Consider the following 23,900-nt stretch of genomic DNA (forward strand, 5'->3'; position numbering starts at 1 on the left):
GTAGGAAGGTAAGAATTTTTTTTTCGACATATTTTTTTTACGAACAAAAAAAATGAATCACTAGATGATTCATTTATAAGATGATTCACAAGAAAAAATTCTCAAAAAAACATATTTATGATTCACTTTTAAGTAAATTAATAAAAAACTATATATATATATATATATATATATATATATATATATATATATATATATATATATATATATATATATATATATATATATATATATATATATATTCAAAACATTTGATATTTCTAACCTATAGGTGATTTATGTATGGTCTTGCTACAAAAAGTGACAAAATTTCAATAAATAAATAAAAAACATTAGAGGCCACATCTAGTTGGATATGTTAGATGTCACTTATATTAGTGTTGTCGCCTCTAACGATATCACAACAAGGATGTTGCCCTTAATACTTTATCGTTCGTATTATCCTAAAAATAAAATACTTTTTCTTTTTCTCTTTTTTGCAATTTCTCACGCCCCTAAGAGTACTCTTATCTCTATCAGTGACAAAACCACCATTTTTCCGCTTGTCGTCGATGAATACAACCAACCCTTTATATTTGCTCTTATTTGTTGTCGGTAACCACCACGACCACCGATTTTTTAGGTCAAAAAGTTGCACAACTACCAACCTTATCCTTTTTTGTTATTGATTTGTAGAACTTCTGTATATAATGTGTTTAGATTATTATAAATTTGTGAAAAGTATGTTTAGATGTGTTTTGATTGGAATTTATGAAATATATGTTTCGATATTCTTAGATCAATAGAAATGTATGTTTCAATGTGCTTCGATTAGTATAAATTTATTAAATCGTGTGCTATGTTTAGATTAGTAGAAATGTATGTTTGATTTTGTTTAGATTAATTAGTAGATATTTATGAAATATATGTTTGGATATGCTTAGATTAGTAGAAATGTATGTTTGTATGTATTTAGATTAGTAGAAATTTATGAAATGTAGGTTTGGATATAATTAGATTAGTAAAAACGTAACTTTGGATATGTTTAGTAAAAAAAAAATTGTAGAACTTTTAGATATGATTAACTAGATTAGTGCAAAAATTTTATAGAACTTTTAGATATGTTTATATTAGTATAAACTTATGAAATATATGCTTTGTTATGATTATATCAGTAAAAATATATGTTGATATTTTGGTAATTAATAGTTTGGTTTATGTTGGTAGTTTGATAATTTCTTTTATTTTTGTTTGTCGTTATATTTTATGAGTTTATTTATGAGTTTATTAATGTGTTATCATTTTGTTAATGCTTGTACATATTTATTTGGAAAATTGTCAGAAAAGTTTTAATATTTTCGAAAATGTTTCACTTTAATCCCAAAAAAAAATTAAACAATAATATCTCAATTATTTCATTTTTGCTCAAATTAACAAAAAAAAAAAATTTCTTTTAACAGCAAATGATATATTATCATGTAAAATCAAATAATCATGATTTTTCTGTTCAAAAAAAAAAAAAAAAAAAAAGACTAAAGTGTAATTTTCTGAAAATATTTGGATTTTTTTGATAATTTTTCTATTTATTATGTATACAAATCTTCTTAACAATATTTTTAAAAGGTGTTTGAGATTAAGCTTGAAAAGTGTTTATTTGACTTTTTAGTTTTTGTGTTTTCCAAAAAAACAATAATCTTTAAAAAAAAAATTGGAAAATAGAAAAATGCTTTTGAATACAACTTTTTACTACCTTTAGAAACAAGTTTTTAAAAAGTTGCACAATCTTGATTTTTGAAAACTATTTATGACCTTTTCACCTAAAATGACTATAAAATATTATAAGTTTATCCAAATTAACACTTTTTTTAAAGTGTTTATCAACTTATAGCTTTTTGCTATCACATAAGCTAATCAAAACATCTTTTTAGAAACTCTCTTTGGTCACTACTTAAGCTAATAAGCATTTTTAGTTCTTATCGAGTTAAATGAACAATCACAAACACCCCTACTGATCCGAAGTCTAGAGTGAGATTGAATACGTACTTCGATCATTCTCGACCCAAAATAATAGTGGAAACAATAAAGAGGATAACAATGATAAGAGGGTGATGCGTTCGAGTAGTTTTATGTTTTCTAGACATTATCGTATAGCAAATAACTTTAACATTATATTTTTGTATTAGTTTGTGTATTTTTTTATAATGTTGTTTTTTTTTCTGTATTTTTTGGTGCCGTCTCTACATTGGAAGCATCTTGCGGTGTTGGAAAAAAAATATTTTAAAATTTACAAACAGAAAAATAGAAATAGGGGTGACATTGGGCAATATGGGCAATACTATTACGGGTGACACTAGAACATTAACAACAAAGTATTATCTATGACTCAATAACGATGAATGGGCATTGATAAATTCAATAAGGGCGGCATGTATCGCCCATATTGCCTTAAAATCGCGTAATTTTAATTGCTCTTAAACAAATAAATTATATCTAAGTTAAGAGTCACTTAAGATATGGCCGGTACTCCAAAACTAGTTGCTATTTCATATTTTATTAATGTTTTAGGTTGTTACGTTTCACAAGTCAATAAATAGCTATAAGCTATATTTTTAAACTATCCGGACTAGCATTTCATTGAGCTTATAAAGTTTTTTTTAAATATAAATTCACTAATATATGTATCATCTCTAAATATTATTAAAAGAGAACATTTAATTCACCAATGAAGCAATCAGGGTCTTTGATTGTGTTTTAATACTCTGTTTTCCACCCTTAGATCAAATTGTTGACATCATCTTCTCAAAATAAAATTCAAACACAATTAAATTTAATTATAGAATCTGTATTAATTATAGAATTTTTAAATTCAGTAATTATTTTATCAATTGAAACATACCATTCTATTTATATACATGATATCAGTTTCTCTAATTAATATTGTTACTAATTTAACTCTCTTATTTATAGGTTTTGATTTTCAAATTTAAACCCGTTTATATTTTATTATTTATTTATTAAAAAAAACTCATTAAACAAGCATATCAATAATTAAGTTATTAACTTATAAAATCTAATCTAATCCCATTAAATCAGTAAAATATTTAAGAGTCAAAATTAAATTCAATATTATTCATAATTTATCTCTTAGTATATCCCATATAAAATGAATCAATTTGAGATAATTGTTTGAATTTTAAAACTGATTAAATAAGAAAGTCAATTAATTTGAAGTTTTGAATTAATATAGCTGATATCTTTTTTTTTTTTTTTCCAAATGAATAGACAAAATATCCAAGATGATATTTTAGGATCCCAATTTTTTAGAAGATAATAATTTTCATATTCAAAAACACCCTATATATATACGATTATACTGAAGTGGTTATTCTTACAATTTTAGATTGAGTCGTATGATTTATAGTGTTCTTCTTGAGCAATCTTCTTCTCCAGTTCTTTTTTTCAAGCTCCTACTTTACTCTGTTCTCCTTATTCTTCTTCAATTTTTTGCATTTACTATGTTCTTATTATTTGTTATTATTGCGTTTTTGTTGAGAGGTCATGAAAAAAATAATCAATCTACTTTAAGCATATTAGTTTCATTAATTTAGTTATAGAAAAAAGATTATACCTTTTATATCGATTTTTTAATGTGTTGACCTATGTTTGTCTAGAGAAAACCATAAAAGTTGTTTTAATGCATGATGATAAAGCTAATGGAACGGACCAAAAGCAGGATAAAGAAATTCTTTATTGTCACACTTCAACTTGCATGAACAAACACGTATATGTTGTTCCAAGGTTTTCAATAACTCTTTTATACATATTATTATAATTTTCAATTAAAATTTCTAATTTTAACTCTTTTAATTTATGTTCCCGCGTTAATCGCGGGTCATAATCTAGTTTATTAACTATAAGAAAACTCATTTCCCATATTCACTCATCAAGCTTAGTGTTCTCTCCTAGTTATCGATCTTATCTCTAGTAGTTCTCTTAATGAAAAGGTAAATCACAAACGATTTAATGATAAATCATAGAAGCTTTACCACTTTATATATATATATATATATATATATATATATATATATATATATATATATATATATATATATATATATATATATATATATATATATATATATATATATATATATATGAAAAAATGAATATGTGGCTGTTATGTCTTTAAGCTTAGGTATAGAACCTTTTAAACGATATAGTTTTAAACAAAACAAATCCAATTTCATTTTCTTTTAGTTTTGTTTTAATAGAATACCATTGAATTAAGTTCAATTATGGAATGAAAAAGATCAGTTATATATATTTTTATTGCAAATAATTATTGAAGTTTATAAAGAAAATAAAAAAAAAAACAATATTTTTTAACGAATATAACTCAAGAGTTTTGTCTTTCAAATGAAAAATTATATCCAATAATTTTGTGAAAAGTTTGATTGAGTTATGATATGTTCTTCTTTTATCTTTTATTCTATTAGTTTTGATTTAGAATTTAGTAGGGTTGATTAAATGATCATCACTTTTAATGCTTTAAGTTCTTAGATACAATGAAGAAAAATAACATAAATTTGATCGATTTAGTAAGTCACATGATTAATGAAGAATAGTAAAAAAAGATATCATAATTAGTTTGGATATAAATTGATCAAAACTATATTGTTTGGAGGGTTTCTATATTGTTGTTGATATTCTATATATAAACTTAAGTGTGTGTGTGTGTGTGTCTATATATATATATATATATATATATATATATATATATATATATATATATATATATATATATAATATGCTAACATACTATCTTCTCATATGCCTTGTCTTCATTTTCGTTAGATTCTTTATATATGGACTATAACTAATAATTATTAGTAAAACTTGATATTCTTATGTATTTTGCAAATATCAGTATATCCCATGAATCTACATGGAGGATCTGTAATTTCATTGCTAACCAGTATTTGGCACATCCCAAATTTTAGATGTGAGTGAGAAGACATGTAGAAAAGGTCAAAAGCAGGAAATATGTGATGGGTTATGAGCAAAACAAACAATCTTATGTGTGCATGTAACCCTAGATTTGATCGACGTTTTCTCTAACTGAACATACAATATGAACAACAATGTAGAAATCCTAGAACACTAGTATATAATAAAAAAAATACACATTAATTTAAGGTTATAAAACATACATTTGATTGTTATATAGCAATAACAATCCAAATCCTTAGTGTTGTCGAGACTTTGAGAACAAGCGTCACAATTGTCACGCCTCTAGTGGCTCACACACAACACTAGCAATACAAGAATGATTAAGAAGGAGGAGGGAGGTTGCAAATTTGTAACACCGTAAATTTCAAAACAAATTTTCTTTTGAAAAATTATAATTCTCAGTACATATTTCACAAAACATCATTTATTAAAATCACAAAACATAGCTCCATGTTTAATAAAATGGTAATCAATGATCCTCTTAACTCTTTCTCTGGCGTGTACAATCAAGCTGGTGTCGTCCCGCGATCCAAATAAGAAAAACCTAAAACACATAACACATAACACGATAAGCATGAAGCTTAGTGAGTTCCCCAAAATACCACATATAACACATATTAGTCACTCGAGGCTATAACTCTGACGACCCTCTAGTCCTAACTCTATGGACCCTCTGGTCCTAACTCTGTGAACCATCCGGTTTTAACTCTGTAAACTCTGGAATATACACAACATAAATCACATAGAAATAATGCAATGTATCACATCACATAAATAACATACAAAATGCTCTGTCACATAACTCTAGTTACCACTCTAGGTAAAGTATAGTGAGAAGACTCACCTCGGATGAAGAACAGCTCCTATAATCACTGCTGCTACGCACCCGACTCTAACTCTGTGCCAAACCCATAATAAATCTCAATTAGGAGCTAAGTCCAACCTCTCACTCATTGGGTCTAAAGATAGACCACCTAACAGCCCATTAATACCCTAAGCCCATTGCCCACCAAAGCCCAATAATAAATGGGCCCTCACACGGCCCAATTCCCAACCAAAAAGGCAAGCCCAAACCAAGGGCCCTAAAGCACATATATACACTCCGTTGGTCCAAGACTCTATGCATGAAGCCCATACTCCAGGCCCAAAACATCACTTAGCCTAAAAGCCCACATAGGAGTTACACGGGGTGTACCTCCTTTGGTACGCTCAGCGTACTCAAGCATGTACAATTCTGATCAAGGACCTCAGCCCAGTACGTGGGGCGTACTAGGATTACGTTGGGCGTACTCTTAGTTTTGCTTAAATCAATTTCTGGGGTCTTAACCCGTTAAGACCTTAACTCATCTCTTGGATCTGGACTTCCTAACATCTCCTACTCCATAAAGTTATCGACTTTAAGCCTTTGCATGGCTGATAAGGTCACAACACATAAAAAATCTTACTTTCTTAGCCCAAAATGCTCATAACTCATACATGGGTAGATTCACACGATCAAGACCTTATTTTTATGGTTCTCCACCACTAGAAACACTTAAAAGGACAAGTTATTAAGCTCTGGAGTGCATCAACTCATAAATCCTCAAGCTTGGGACCAAAAACCCTATAATTGACCCTAATATGCACAAAACAAAAAGAGAGGGAAAGCTTGGAGCTTTATACCTTCAAATGGTGCTCTAGCCCCAAGAAAGCTCAGATCCATAGCTTGCTCTTCAACTTCACTCCCTTCCATGCTCCTTCTTAACTCTTAAAAATCCACAAGAACACAAACAAGCTCATCATGGCCACCACAAGCTTCAAGAACGGATATTAGGGTTTGAGAGGGTTTAATAACTAAGGAAGGTGGCCAGAAATGAGACCATCTCTTTCTTTTTATAGGGACACTTCACTTAATTAGGGTTTCCTTATGTGCCTAGTACGCCCAACGTACCCCCTGGTACGCCCAGCATACTAGGTGGCTCTTGCTTAAGGAACACGCGCATCTGTACGCTAAGCGTACGCATACGTACGCCCAACGTACTTCGCTGCCAAAATCCTCACTTTAGGGACTCATCTTGCCAAATTTTCAAACTTCCATAGCGTCTTTGATATAACTCTGATTCCAATGATCCTAATACCTACGGAAAGGTGATGAGATGCCTTACGATTCCAGAAACTCGCCACAACTCGAGACTTCTTCATGCCCAGCTCGTGGCCCACGAACCCTAATCCTGGATCATCCGAATCAAGATGTTACAAAAAATTTCGGTTGGATCTATCTTAGAATAAGTGGTCAAAAATTGTAGGGTTATGTCCCTATTTATAATGCAGTCAAGAAACTCTAGATAAGCCCAAATCCAAGATTATCTTAAAATGGGTAATTATCTACTTTCCTGATTATTCAATAAAAACTATTCTAGAAACCCTAAGGCATATGAAAACCGTCCATAGCCTATGGAGGGTTCTAGATTGCCTCTTCATCAACTATTAAACAATTACAATTCAGTCCCAGGACTTTTAATTAATTTTTTAATCCCAAAATTAATTCTAATTAATTTCTGATTACATATTAGTTAAATATTATTATTTCTAATTAATGTATTATTCTTGTAATACACTAACAAATTATTTATTCCAACTTATTAATCAAATAATAAATCAAACTATTTCTTCAAAATCATCTTGTCAAGTTGCTAGTCTTGAGGGCAGCCCAAAAAGACTGTGCTACTATCAATTAAAGTATACATTAATTATAGTTATGGGCTTAGACACCTAATCCACAGTCTCCAATTTGGATAAGTCTAATAACTATAGTTGCAAATATATCCTTCAAAATTAATTAGCAAATTGTAGCTCTCAAAGTCATTGCCGAACTTTGACTTAGTCAGTTACGTGTCCTATGATAAGTGATCACATAATCCTCCGTTATGTAAGATATCCTGTAGACAAATGACATGTAACAAAATCAATCTCATTATCCAAAACTTTGTTTCACGATTTCTGAGTTGTAATGACAAATAATTACTAATCGAACACATCAATTTAGTCCTGGCCGGGTGTGACATCCCCATTTTCTCGGCCAGAAAAGACCGATTTTGTTTATGCTTTATAAAAATCAGAGTACCTCTTTTAATAAAAATGTTGCAGAATTTGTTCCCAGTAAAACATGATAAATACGCTATCAAAGCATTTCTGAATAAAATTATTTTTATTCATTTTAAAACATTTGGGATGTCATCGTCAATACAGATTCATAAGCATAAACAGAATTATATTCATTATCACTAGTGATTTACATCTCTTTTAAATCTCTCAGTGTAATGTAACTTCATATCGACACCTGTGATACAAACAAACTGAGTGGGTTAGGTTGGGAAACCTGGTGAGTACATAGGGTTTTCAACCCACAATAATATAATTATTATGTTTAAACAATCAAGCAATCAACCCTATTACCCAACCCCATTATCTTCTTTATTCTTAAGGATCTACCCTAAGAATCAACTATTCCTCGTTCATTTATTCCTAAGGAATCGGCACGAAGTCCATCGTTGCCACAGTTTACACAACAGGCACTAAGTCTGCATAGTCGCTAGGGCTTAGGCACTAAGTCCGCATAGTCACCAGGATTTAGGCATCAAGTATGCATGATCACCAAGGTTTAGGTATCAAGTCTGCATGATACCAAGGTTTAGACATCAAGTCTGCATGATCACCAAGGTTTAGACATCAAGTCTGCATGATTACCAAGGTTTAGGCACCAAGTCTGCATGGGCACCATGGTTTAGAGTACACCGGGTGAACACATCGTTCACAACACCTACAGGTTGCGAGCCTGCTAAAGTTCCACTGGACTGTCTAGAATAGTCCGTGGTTGTCATCCATACTCTGCTGAATGATGTGGCCATCATTTGGGAAAGGCTTCTCACATCGTCCACCTCTCACCCTCACCTCACAGTCTATAACACCTCTCAACTCATCATCCAACTCATATTCCATCTATTACATCTACCCATGTTTTACCCCAACATTTTCGTACATATAAAATACATATACATTTTAAATCATTTAAAACGTGTATAAAATCGTTCATCTAGCATAGACAACAAGTATTCAGATAATATGAACACATAGCACGTAATTTATATAAAATACTTTATATCTATGTGTAAGATGAAGGTAACTATGCACTCACCTGAGAAGGTGGTGACTCGGTACTTGGACAACGCTTCGTTTACTTTAAACTAATTTCCTTCGACGAAACCTAGTATTATTACCACTAGATTTTAGTCTAATATTTACCGTGACTAATTATTATTATTATTATTATTATTATTATTATTATTATTATTATTATTATTATTATTATTATATAAGCGTTTAAACAATACTTTCCAACCACTATGTACAGACAGGGGCCAGACATAAAACACCGGAGGGCAGGACCATTTTGGCGTATAGCACTTCTGAAATCCAGCAACCCTATGCGGCCCTTTAAACTAGATTCTCCGTATCACGAGTAGTTAAAAAGATATTATAACGACACTTATATAAGTCATAATAATAGCCCAAATATTTATTATAAGTTCATAATAACAATATTAATTTAAAATATAAGTTATATTAAAATGGGGTAAGCATAACTTACTTACAAGGGGATTTTAGCTAGGAGTCGGGCTCTGCAGGGGCAGAACTTCATCGTTGAATCTTTCTAAGAAAGATTTGTGCAGCACTTCAGCGCTCACCTTACTATACTAAAAACTACAGAAAGAGAAGTCGAATCACGAGGGACCGAAATGCTTGGGGGATAAGGAGAGAAAGACTCTTGAATCAAGAGAATGGTGCAAGAAATATGAGAGCTAGAGGCCCTTATTTATACTAATTGAATTTTCAAAAACTATCATCCATAATTACTTAATGACCGTACAGTTGTATAAACAACTAAAAACCCCTTTATAATACTATTTTAAATAGATTTAACGACATTTATACTAAACTAATGTTGAAAGAACTCAACATTAGTCTTATAATGACCGCATCGTCGATACATTTCTAATGATATATACAAATATATATATATATATATATATATATATATATATGTGTGTGTGTGTGTGTGTGTGTGTGTGTGTACCTATATATGATTTATACTTTAATTTAATACGTAAATATGCTATTATAATTTGTAAATCGTTCATACGAACTCCGTTTTTTATGTTATTTATATCCACGCGTAGGTGGAGACGTACTCTACGACTTTTGTTTAGATTCCGTCGGCTAATTTTGACTTTATTTATAAAGTTATATTTTAACAGGCCGGGACAGGATTGGTCCCTTAAAATCTCATAACTTCTTCATCCGATGTCCATTTTCGTCTGTATTTTTATTGTTACGCTACTAATAACGAGATCTTCGATTCTCGTTTAAGTTGTGTCGGCTAAAAACCGATCGATCTAATACTCGAACTTCGGGCTGTACACCGCTAAGCCAAAACTTCGAAAAATCATAACTTCCTCATAAGAAGTCAGATTTAGGTGTTCTTTTTATGGATGCTCTCAGGTTAACATATTCTACGACTTTCATTTAGATTACTAAAGCTAAAAGAAGCTCTATCATAAATTCACTATTTACATCTTCGCGGTGCCGTGCCGATTCGGTCGCTAAACTTTGACGGGTCATAACTTCTTCGTTATAACTCGGATTTCGACGCTCTTTATATGTATGGAACCCTTGAGACATATTCTACAACTTGGTTAAGATTATTTATTATAAATAATCTTCTATCGAAAATTCATTTTCGACCCCTATTATCTCTAAATTGACTAGCCCGGATCTACGAGCGTTACAATTATCTCCCCCTTAGGATGATTACGTCCCGGAATCATCAACAAAACAGGGCTTGTATAATGACTCCATATGTCATATTTGATGGGTTTTGGTCATAAGACATCCTATGTGCTCATACAAACCCTAATGCTTGGATCTAGGTTTCTCTATTGTACATGCTTTGAATCCAAGACTATAAACCCTAATTCTAGCATTCAAGTAATCATATTAATATGTAATTAGGTTTAAGATCATACCTTGATTGTTATGTAGCAATAACAATCCCAAAACTCCTTGTAATGACTTTGGAATGCTTAGAGTCACAAGTGTCACTCCTCTAATGGCTTACAAACACCAAGAGCAAATGGAGAAGGTATAAAGAGAGAGGAGAGAGGTTAGAATTCTTCCTTAGGACTCCTTGGGAAGGGATACCCGAATTCATGAGCCTTGGGGTCTTTATATAGGTGTAGAGATAGGGTTTCAGTCATTATCCTTATCTAGTTGCTTATCCACAAAGGAACCCATAAGATAATCCTTGAATCCTTATCATAGTCGAATTCTAAGGCCTTATCACCTTAAATTCGTTCACCCTAATAATAAGATAATCCTTACCTTATTTTGTAACTATCACATAATTACAAATCAGCCCCTCTAGTTTAATTAATTACACTTGATCACAAAATTAATTCCTAATTAATTATTGAACAATATTAATTAAACAAATATGATTTCTCCTTTAATATATTATTCTTATAACATATTAATAAATCATAATAACCTCTCTCTCTTTATTTATTTCTCCAATCAAGTTGCTTTGGTGAAGGCAACCCAAAAGGACCATGCACCATCGGGTCAAGTACATACCAAAATAGTTATGGACTTAGACACTAATCCAACAGTCTCCCACTTGGATAAGTCTAACAACTATTCTGCGTATGACTTCGGATCCTGATATGCAATCGTAGCTTTCAAAAGCCGCTGTCAACTCTGATCATATCAGATACGCGTGTCCTTAGATAAGGGATCATATATTCCTCCATTCTAGATATCATATGAGATATGATTTCAAACCATTCTCTCTATATCTCGATTTCCGATTTATGACGGCAAACTAATTGAACAAATCAAATTAGCCCTAGCCTGGCCGAGCATTTACGTTTGTCATTACTAAACCATCGAGGGGCCCAAAAGATATTGCTTTTATTCTTTGAATAAAAGGAACGGATAAACTTTGATACAATGCTTGCTTGCACTTACTAACCAAATCACACACAACAATATGTTTTATAACACCAAGTTACTAGTGTGTTTACATATTATCAATGTGCAACCGATTCACAAGATACAACTCACACATCTCGGTTTCAAGAATATAAGATGTTATCGTCTCACTAATCACTCGTGATACAATTCATGGAGTGATCCAAGTGAGTGTGGGTTTAATCCAATGCTCAAATCATATTCATAAGCACTCATGAACATTGCAGCAAACATTTGCTTATGTCTAATGCTCTTTAGACAATCCACACACCAATTCATAACAGTCTTCATTCATATCTACTTCCAACATATGAATGACTGTGGCCCGTTCGAATAATTCGATTATTCTTAATAAACTCAATTATTCTGGAAGTCAAAACATGCAAATGTGAAACACAAGAATAATACTAATCCCATATGGCCTCAAACCTTTGAGTATAAATAAAACGCCTTTTATTTATCACCATATTGATTACTCATTATTTGTCGTTTCGGGTAATCAACTTCTTACTTGAATTATTACACTTGTCTCATGCTCCTAGCATGCACACAATGTTTACCTATGGTTCTTACTTTGTGAAATAGACAAATTGCACACATTTCCAATCATTCTCATTTCACAACTCCAAATCCATTTTCATAAGTGTAAGAATATCAAATTCTCGCTACTTATAGAATATGCTAGATTTTAACACTTTATGCAACGATCCTTACGTAATGTCACTGCACCAAAGTCACAAAGACTATTGCCAATGATATTACAAAGTCCTCTAACGGAGATTGTTACAAGACAATTCCTTAGATATGATGTCTCTCACTCAAAGTACATTCCTTTGAACATCCTTTTGCATAAAAGTATCTAATCTAGTCATAGATTTTCAATATTTACTTCCTAGTATGGACACGCTTCCATATGTTCCATATGACAACTCATTTCTTAATAGAATCTTTTCTATTCGTCATAATGTCAATATGGTCCATTAATACCATGCTTCCAACTACTCACAAGCAACCAATCCTCGTCGAACTTTGGATTGTCCTTTGATAGTTGTTTAATTATTTTAGTCAAAACCGATTCTATTCCCTTTTCCTCTAAATGCGCTAGACATTTGGAAAAATTTAGAATGGTCAAATATCAAAGCACTTGCAATCGATCCTTTACCCGAAGCTTATGGGACACGATGCACAATGTTTTATTTGCTATGTTCTCAAAATTCGAATTGTGAAGAGGAATGCCGTAATCATAATTGATATTTAAAGAACACACTATGTACCTTTGACTAAATCTATTAACGTTTCACAACCTAATCCTTTAGATTTGAAATTAAGCATAATATTCTCTCCCTTAATTATAGCAAACCAACTTTACAACCCTTACGACTTTGCAAGGTATAACTCTTGTTTTTCTATAATTAATATTGCCAACTTGCAATACTTTCCATAATAATCATACAATCATAACTTTTATGCTCCCACTTTCATGATGATTACTATAAAACATAACAGTTATGCTCCCACTAGCTTCGACATGTATTCATAAACATCTTAACTTTCAGAAAGACAATACCTATTGAATTTCTTAAGTCCATGTTTCTAATACTTAGTGCTTTGATAATCTTTTATCAAGGCTTCTTGAACTTATACACCTTTGCCTTAGATAGTTCATATGTGTGTCTTAACAATTAAGACTAATTGCCAAACCTCACAATTCAAATTATGGAAAGGGATACCGTAACCATGATTGAATTCGAGAATGCAATTTTACAATCACTATCTTCTTAAAATATTTCTTAGTGAAAGCATTTCCACACAATCATTTTCATGAAGGAGGAAACCTTATGACACTTAGATTTAAATGGTGTATTTGTTCCTATCCATGTTAATTTGTTAAAACCAAAGTTTACAACAAATTCAAACTCATATGGACCGAGCCTTTTTTAATCTTGATTTCTTGCCTTGTGGTAGCACAGCTGCCCACCACGTCTTCAAAGTAGTTAAGCATCTCACCTTTTTCCTATCAATGTACCTTTCATTGATCAAGGTGCTTTGCCTTTTACGCGTTCAAAATGAGTACTCATAGGACTCACATGCATAATTAACTCAATTGGAATAGCACAGAATCAAAATATTCTCAACATGATAGGTTGTAAACCTCAACTCGTGTGCTAGTGATGATCGATAAGGTTTATTTGATTTGTTCTTGAAACCTTTCAAGACCATTAAGACTCCCACTGACTCCTTGACATATAAGATTCTCTTGTCAATAAACATTTGTTGGCAATCAAATATTCAAGAGTTAGTGTAGCTTTTATCAAAACACTTCATAAATTGGTCCAAGTTGATCTTTGTCTTATTCAAGACATCACAACTTTCCACATTTTATGAATGTTATAAACCTTTAATACTTTTCACTCATTGCCACAATCTTAACTTTAAGACTTGTTATTGGAACGAATTATGATAGACTTCTTGATTTTTTCGTTTCTTCAATTCTTGTTTCCTCTTCTCAAACATACAATTGAACTAAGACTTACTTAGAGGATCAATTGAGATATGGTTCTTAATCATTAAGACCTATCATAAAGCATAAAAGGTACTCTCCCTTCTTCTTAGAATGGATAAACTTTTATCTTTCTGCTTACTTGACTCTTCTTATTCGTTCTGCTATTGATTTAAACATTTTCAATCAATTCAGAATTACACTTAATCATATTTACTAAACCTTTAGTAAATCATGACGAATGTCTTTGTTACTCTTATGGTGGACTTTGATCAACACGCAACTTTGTGTACTTGATCTCCTAGTCCTTCACTTGACACTTTGTCAATGAATTAGTCTAATTTCCAAAATATGAAATTTCTCATTCATCGTGCAACCAAGTTGCATGATTCCAAGTTTCTGTCCAATTGAAACTTGGGCGATGAGAAACTCTCCCTATTTGGTAAATTCTTGACTTTCCATAACACAATAAGAAACAAATCTATTATTGCTAATAATTTTAACATCAATTTTTCATACACGCCATTGTAAGGATAAATAAATAAAATTTAAAATCAAAATTTATTTTATTGCGGAAAAATTTGTCCTTACAATGCAACTCATTGAAAAACTTATGCTAATACATCTTTCTTAGAAATCTAATTCTAACTCTAAGTAGTAGCTCAAGAATCTAATCTTCGAGAAACATGATCGAAATCCATTCCTTCACGGTTAGATTCTGCTCACTTCTTCCCTTAAGCTTCTTTTCTTTTCTTCGATCCTTCAAAACATCAATTGTAATCTTATCACATTATGTATTCAAAATCTAGAATGAAGCTTAAAAGAGTTAGTCAATGGATTTTACCTAAATTAGAGCCATACGTTTCGACTCTCCCATCTCTTAGATTTCTTAGGTAAATAGGACAGCTTCGTCTCCAATGCCCCTTCTCTTGGCAATAAAAGCAAATTGACTCTTTTTGGAACAGGACATGGAACTACTTCAGACATCGCCTTTCTCTTATGATCAATATTTTCAATCATTGCATGTCTTTCGTTGCCATTGTCTATATCCATAGAGGTCTCGAAGGCAGATTCACCAATCAACTTTGCTTTTCTATTGCGCCAAACCATTGCTGATTCAGCAGCAATAAGCATATAGGTGAGATCTATAAGGGTCACGTCGTGGTTCATCATATAGTACTCTCTTATGAACTCACTATACGAGTTAGGAAGTGACTGAAGAACCCAATCAACAGCCATCTCTTCACCGACAACGTATCTCATCATCCTTAACCTATCAATGTGTGACTTCATTCCTAAGATGTGTGCACACACCGACTTTCCTTCTTTATGTTTACTTGCCAAAAGGGCTTGAGTGATATTGAACCTTTCAATTTTACAATCTTGTGGGTTAGGGAGAATCATTGGAGGAGGAGGAGGAAGTGAAGCAAGATTTCTTGTTCCTCGATCGAATCGTGGAATATCATCTTCATGTGGAATGCTTGTTCCACGGGATTCGGGAAGACCATAGTTGTCGAACTTTGACATCTACAAAACGGGAGAAAAACGAATTCAAGTTAGTTGATAGATTGAGTCCTTAGTAAATCTCCCAAATGAAATACTAAGGCTAGGACCCAACACAATATTCTACAACTCGGGAGAGGGATGCCGTAACCCAATTGTAGAATATTTGAAGGTAAGTGAATGACGATTCATTAATTTCCACCACGAAAAACGAAAAAGAAATTTAAGTTTTAAATATATGAAAACTCCTAGATCCTTTGAGATTCATTGAACTTTCAATGGCATGTTTAAATCTCGATATGCCCCTCTTTTTTGTGACTGGGATGCCGAGGATCACAAAGCGGGTGTGAATAACCATGAAAACTTACATGGTGCCCTCACATGTTGCAGTCACCTATTCGATGTGCCGGTAAACCACACACGCTCCACCAAACTATGACAAACATTGAGTCACCCTTTGCTACCTTTGCTTAGAACCATTTAGTGTGCCGGTACACCACACACGCTCCACTAACGTCTTCGCAAGGGCACAAAGTGTAATTTCATGGAATTGCATCAATTCAATTTTGCCTAAGTAACTAAGATTGGGAATTAGAAAAATATTTAGTTACTTTAGTAATTCATTATACTTATAATGGAAGGTTTCGTCCTATCCTACCCGTTCGGCTAACGACCCTCCACTAGTCAAGAGTGCGGTGGGTAAGAGTGGATACCCATTCACTCGCCATTTTATAGGCAATTTCCTTAAACACCCCTTATAGACCATCTTCGTGAATGAGACCTACTAACGGTAAGACTGACTTTTACTCATACATATATATAATGTTAGACTTTTAATGTTATATATATAGTATAGGGTGCATTTTATACTTTTAAAATACTATGTGGTTAACTTTAACAATTACACTTTTAATTCAATTAAATGGTTAACTTAAACTTTTATCAATTTATTAAATCTCTTTTAATTATACTCCTTAATTAATTAATAAAACCATAAGGGTGTATTTTAACTTTTTAAAACATTTGTAGGGTTTTAGAATTTAACATTCCTAATTAAACTCTTAATCAACTTTTAAATTCCAAAACTTGAGGGCAAGTTTTGAAACCTTTTTCAAAACATTAGGGTTTTAACTATTTAAATTTCAAAACAACAAAACTTTTGGGTTCAAATTTAAACTATAAAACCTAAAGGGCAAAATATGAAACTTTTCATAACAACAAGGATCAAATAACAAATAATTTTAAATTAACATTTAATCACATAATTATCCATATTTAATGATTTCTTGCAAAATAATTTATCAATTTACTCAAAATAATTAATCAATTATCTTATAAGGAAACAATTATCTTATTAATTGATAAATACCTTCATTTAGATCAAAATTATAGTCAAATATATCATATAATTGGATTAATATTGATCTAACATGATAAGGTAACTATCCATATGCAAAAACAGCAAGAAATCCCGAGATAAGCATTATCTGACGAGTTGACTCGTCGAGTCACCCTGGACTCGGCGAGTTCACCTATGGACTCGGCGAGTCCAGCCTCTAGAACACCAAAAAATCGAATTTTTTTGATATACAATGCATCAATACAATTGAAACCATCCTAGGCTCTGATACCACTGATGGGTTTTGGTCATAAGACATCCTATGTGCTCATACAAACCCTAATGCTTGGATCTAGGTTTCTCTATTGTACATGCTTTGAATCCAAGACTATAAACCCTAATTCTAGCATTCAAGTAATCATATTAATATGTAATTAGGTTTAAGATCATACCTTGATTGTTATGTAGCAATAACAATCCCAAAACTCCTTGTAATGACTTTGGAATGCTTAGAGTCACAAGTGTCACTCCTCTAATGGCTTACAAACACCAAGAGCAAATGGAGAAGGTATAAAGAGAGAGGAGAGAGGTTAGAATTCTTCCTTAGGACTCCTTGGGAAGGGATACCCGAATTCATGAGCCTTGGGGTCTTTATATAGGTGTAGAGATAGGGTTTCAGTCATTATCCTTATCTAGTTGCTTATCCACAAAGCAACCCATAAGATAATCCTTGAATCCTTATCATAGTCGAATTCTAAGGCCTTATCACCTTAAATTCGTTCACCCTAATAATAAGATAATCCTTACCTTATTTTGTAACTATCACATAATTACAAATCAGCCCCTCTAGTTTAATTAATTACACTTGATCACAAAATTAATTCCTAATTAATTATTGAACAATATTAATTAAACAAATATGATTTCTCCTTTAATATATTATTCTTATAACATATTAATAAATCATAATAACCTCTCTCTCTTTATTTATTTCTCCAATCAAGTTGCTTTGGTGAAGGCAACCCAAAAGGACCATGCACCATCGGGTCAAGTACATACCAAAATAGTTATGGACTTAGACACTAATCCAACAATATCTTCATCCTAGGTAATAATTATAACTTCTATATTCCTTCGAGTCTACCTCCTATACTTATTGACTGCAAGCAGTACTCGATCGTGCACCTGCTCTCTATCTCAGCTTAGACTCCAAATTATGACTTATCATCATGTGATGCACGTTTAGACTTAGGTCTCTTAGAGTAAAATTCCAGAATGGATATAGTTTCCTTCATGTTCTAATGTGATAGAATCACATTTTAACATGTAGCATTTCTAGCTACTAACTACTTTAACAACGAGCGCGATACTTCTATTAATCGTTTTGCTTATCTCTCACTTCAATCTTCTGGCTTAAGTCAGATGCTACATCGAACTTGGTTCTCTGAACGACGTAACATACTTATCATGGTCAGACTCTATTCGACATGGCCACTAGGGTCGGAATAACAACAATCTTCTTAGTCATTACTGAAATGATAATAACGACATATTTGAATAAAACAGTATCAATTACTGGCTTCTTGGTAACCTTGTGACTTTCCCTAATCCAAGCATGAGTCTTGTCCTTCCAGTAGTATATGCATCTACTACCTTTCACACCGACTCATACTCGTCCCAAGTATTGTCTCGTAGTCCCCAAGTCCTAAAATCACAAAACAATTTAACACATACAAGTGTGTCCAAATAATCATAAAAATTTCCCTAGACTCTAATAGGACTTCTTCCATGCATATCTTCAATCATCAATTCTGCTTCAACTCGGTTGGTGATGGACATTCCAGATGATAGGAAAACTTTAGGAATTACACCATTCGTTCTATCATCCCGCCAATCAAATGTGTACATTCAGATGTACCCTACTTATATAGACGTACTGTTATTTTATCATACGTATTCTAAACGCAAGATACCTCTCTTATGATATCTTCTGAAAGGTATCATTCAATATTGTAAGCCATCTCATTTCCTCTTTTTTCCTAGTCTATCATGGTTCGCATCACTTCCTGAACTTCTTCCATTGTGATAGGTTCGGGTGCAGGCGTAATGACCGATATATAACCCATCACATTCTTAGGCTCAGGTTGTCATCTTCCTCTTGAATTAAGAGAATGGTGCAAGAAATAAGAGAGTTAGAGGCCCTTATTTATACTAATTGAATTTTCAAAAACTACCATCCATAATTACTTAATGACCTTATAGTTATATAAACAACTAAACACCCCTTTATAATACTATTTTAAATAGATTTAACGATATTTGTACTAAACTAATGTCAAAAGAACTCAACATTAGTCTTATAATGACCGCATCGTCGATACCTTTCTAATGATATATACATATGTATATATATATATATATATATATATATATATATATATATATATATATATGTGTGTGTGTACCTATATATGATTTATACTTTATTTTAATACGTAAATATGCTATTATAATTTGTAAATCGTTCATACAAACTCCGTTTTAGGTGTTATTTATATCCACGCATAGGTGGAGATGTACTCTACAACTTTCCTTTAGACTCCGTTGGCTAATTTTGACTTTATTTTTAAAGTTATAATTTTAACAGGCCGGGACAGGATTGGCCCGTTAAAATCTCATAACTTCTTCATCCGATGTCCATTTTCGTCTGTCTCTTTATCGTTATGCTACTAATAACGCGATCTTCAATTCTCATTTAAGTTGTGTAGACTGAAAACCTCTCAATCTAATACTCGAACTTCGGGTTGTACACCGCTAAGCCGAAACTTCGAAAAATCATAACTTCCTCATAAGAAGTCAGATTTGGGCGTTCTTTATATGGACGCTCTCAGGTTAACATATTATAAGAATTTCATTTAGATTACTAAGGCTAAAAGAAGCTCTGTCATAAATTCACTATTTGCATCTTCGCGATGTCGTGCCGGTTCCGTCGCTAAACTTCGACGGATCATAACTTCTTCGTTATAACTCAGATTTCGGCACTCTTTATATGTACGGAATCCTTGAGACATATTCTAAAGCTTGGTTAAGATATTTTATTCTAAATAATCTTTTGTCTAAAATTCGTTTTCAACCCCTATTGTCTCTGAATTGACTAGCCCGGATTTCCGGGTGTTACATCGGGCCCGACACTATAAGTCAACACCAAATCATCGATGGGCCCAAGATATCATTTTTCCCATTAGGGCAAAAGGAACATGTAAAATTTGACTATATCCTTGCACTATTTACTCATAAAATCATGCACAATAATACGTTTTATAACATCAAGTTACTGATGCGTTTACCTATCATTAATGTACAACCAACTTGTAAACCACAACTCATATATCCCCATTTAAACACTATAAGATATTATCGTCTCATATTACTCGTGATAAATTCCATGAAGTAATTCTTAAGTGTGGGTTAATCCAATACTTAAATTCTCCATTTCAAAGTACTCATGAATGTTGCAACAATACCATTGGTATGTCTAAAACTTATTAGACAATCTATAATCGATTCATGACAGTCTTGATTCACTACTTAGTTCCAAAAGTATGATCGATTGTGGATGTTTGAATAATCCAATTATTCTATAAGTAAGACATGAAAAATTGAATCATAATAGTAAACAGTTGAAAAAAGATAGTAAACAATACTCATAAATAATTCCCCATTATTAAATCATCAAATGTTAATTACATTTATTTCAAGTTTCTAAACAACTATCTAACTACTAAAACTAATAGCATCCTTCAGACCAACGATCCTAACAGGTTGAACGTGTTTAATCCTACTCAGACCCTTTTTATGAGGATCTCTTGGATTCTCTTTGGAAGATACCCTCTTCACGACGAGGTGACCTTCTTCTAATCTATGTCTAATGAAATGGTATTTCTGTCGATATACCTTGATCTGCCATGATCTCTTGGTTTCTTTGTTAAGGCAACCACCCTTTCATTATCACAGAAAATCTCCATTGGCTCCTTGATGGCTAGAACAACTCCAAGGCCCGATGAATTTTTTCAACCAAATAACCTCATTTGATGCTTTGCTTGCTGCTATGTACTTTGATTCACAGGTAGAATCAACCATTGTCTCCTATTTGGAATTTTTTCAAGTTACTGCTCCTTAATTAAGGGTAAACACCCAGCCAAATTGAGAATGAAAGTTGTCTCTGTCTGTCTGAAAACTGGCATCACTATACCCAGTCACTCTTAAGTTATCACTACCACCAAGCACAAGGACCCAATCCTTAATTCTTTGCAGATACTAAGAATATTGTTGACCGCTATCCAATGAGCTCTACCCGGATTCCCCTAATAACGACTAACCATGCTCAAAGCGAAAGCTACATTAAGGCGAACACATGTCATTGCATACATGATAGACCCATCAGCGGAAGCATATGGAACTCTACTCATTTCTGCTATCTCTGCATCGATACTTGGACTCTGAGTCTTACTCAATTTGGTATTACTCTATTGGTAGTTATCCCTTATTGGAGTTCTCCATACTAAAACGTTTTAGTACCTTATCCAAGTATGTATGTTGACTAAATACAATTAGCCTATTATTCCTGTCTCTCAAAATCCTTATCCCCAGAATATAAGCAACCTCTCCCATATCCTTCATAGTGAAACAGCTTCCAAGACAAAACTTAACTTCTTGTAAAGCTGGAATGTCGTTTCCTATAAGAAGTATATCATCAACATACAATACTAGGAAGGCCACTATAATCCCATTAGAGAAACACTTTCCATATCTATTAGGGTACTTAGCATCCACAAAACCCTCTAGCTGACTCATGTAAACATCTCCAACCAACTTCCCATTAAGAAAAAAGGTTTTAACATCCATCGTTAGATTTCATAGTCATGAAACGCATCTATGGATAACATCATCATAATAGATTTAATCTTAGCTATTGGTGAAAAGTTCTCATCATAGTAAAACCCTAGGGCTTGAGTAAATCCCTTCACTACCAGTCAAGCTCCGAAAGTGTGTACCTTCCATCCATGTAAGTATTCTTCTTGAAGATCCATTTTCACCAAACTGTCTTACGACCTAGTACATTGTCAACCAAATTCCAAACTTGGTTGTCATACATGGACTTGATCTCGCTGTCCATTTCCTCTTTTCACTTGGCAAACTAAGGGTCTGTCATGGCTTCCTTCTAGTTATTCAGTTCATCCAAATCTACCAGTGTACTATCATTGATAAATGTATTGCCTTCTTTCGTTATATGGAAACCATATAACACAGGCGGAACACTAACTCTACTAGAACGCCTAAGAGGTAATGACTCGTCAATTGATTCAATTGGAATTTCTTCTTCAGGTGGAGCGCTAGCTTTTTTAGAAGTTCCTTCATCATTTGACTCTTGAATTTCTTCAAGATCAATGGTACTCCCACTATCCTCTTTGCATATGAGCTCTCTCGTTAAAGACTCCCCTTCGTGCTAAGAACATCACGTTCTCACTAGGCCTGTAGAAAAAATATCCAAAGGACTTATGTAGGTAGCCGATGAAAATACATCTCTCAATTCGAGGTTCAAGCTTGTATTGAATCTCTCGTCTAACAAAAGCTTCACAAACCCAAACCTTGATATGTGATAACGAGGGAACTTTCCCTGTCCACATCTTGTGAGGTGTTTTGGTAACCTTCTTTGTTGGGACAAGATTAAAAATGTGGGCAACAGTCTCTAAGGCATACCCCCAGAAAGAGATTGGAAGTGAAGCTCGACTCACTGATATGAGCATATTTAGTTATAAAATTCATGGGCATATTTAGTCATAAAATTCATGCATTATCTTAACACTTTATGTTGTTTTTGTCTCTAATATTGAACAAAAGCTACTTAATTAGTTTAAAATTTTCATTTTCAGCAACAAAGACATGCTCGGAAGGAAAAGGAAGCGCAATTGGCGATTGGATGATTGGATCTTAGATTTTGAAGAAAGAATATGAAAATGCAGAAGAACACAACGTGTTATCCTTGAACACAGCGTGTTGACATGGAAAATCCTGATAAAATAGTGCCTTGTTATACATGTATTTTTAACGAAGAACAAGATGTGTTGAGTCCATAAACATGACGTGTTGCGCCGATTTTCGGAATCTATATGAGGATCGTTTTTGTTCGAAACCCTAACGAATGCTTGGAGTTTTTTATCGATTTTTGGAGGCCAACGACATCCCTATGAGCTTTGGATTTCAGAATTCGACTATAAGCTTTGAATTGAAGAGATCTAAGGCCAAAATCATTAGTAACTTACATAATTCCTTTGTTTACATCATATTTTCATTTATGAATTTAGTTTTTATGATTGTTTCTGCTAAACTCATTGGCTAAACACCCTACTTTCGTTTAGAGTAGAGGATCTTACGATTATGGTGTGATTTAGTGGATTTGTATTATGTTTAATTGATTATTTATCATGCAAAGTTTGTTAAAAG

Source organism: Lactuca saligna, chromosome 5 (assembly GCF_052625555.1).
Source record: "Lactuca saligna cultivar CGN05327 chromosome 5, ASM5262555v1, whole genome shotgun sequence".
NCBI lineage: Eukaryota > Viridiplantae > Streptophyta > Magnoliopsida > Asterales > Asteraceae > Lactuca > Lactuca saligna.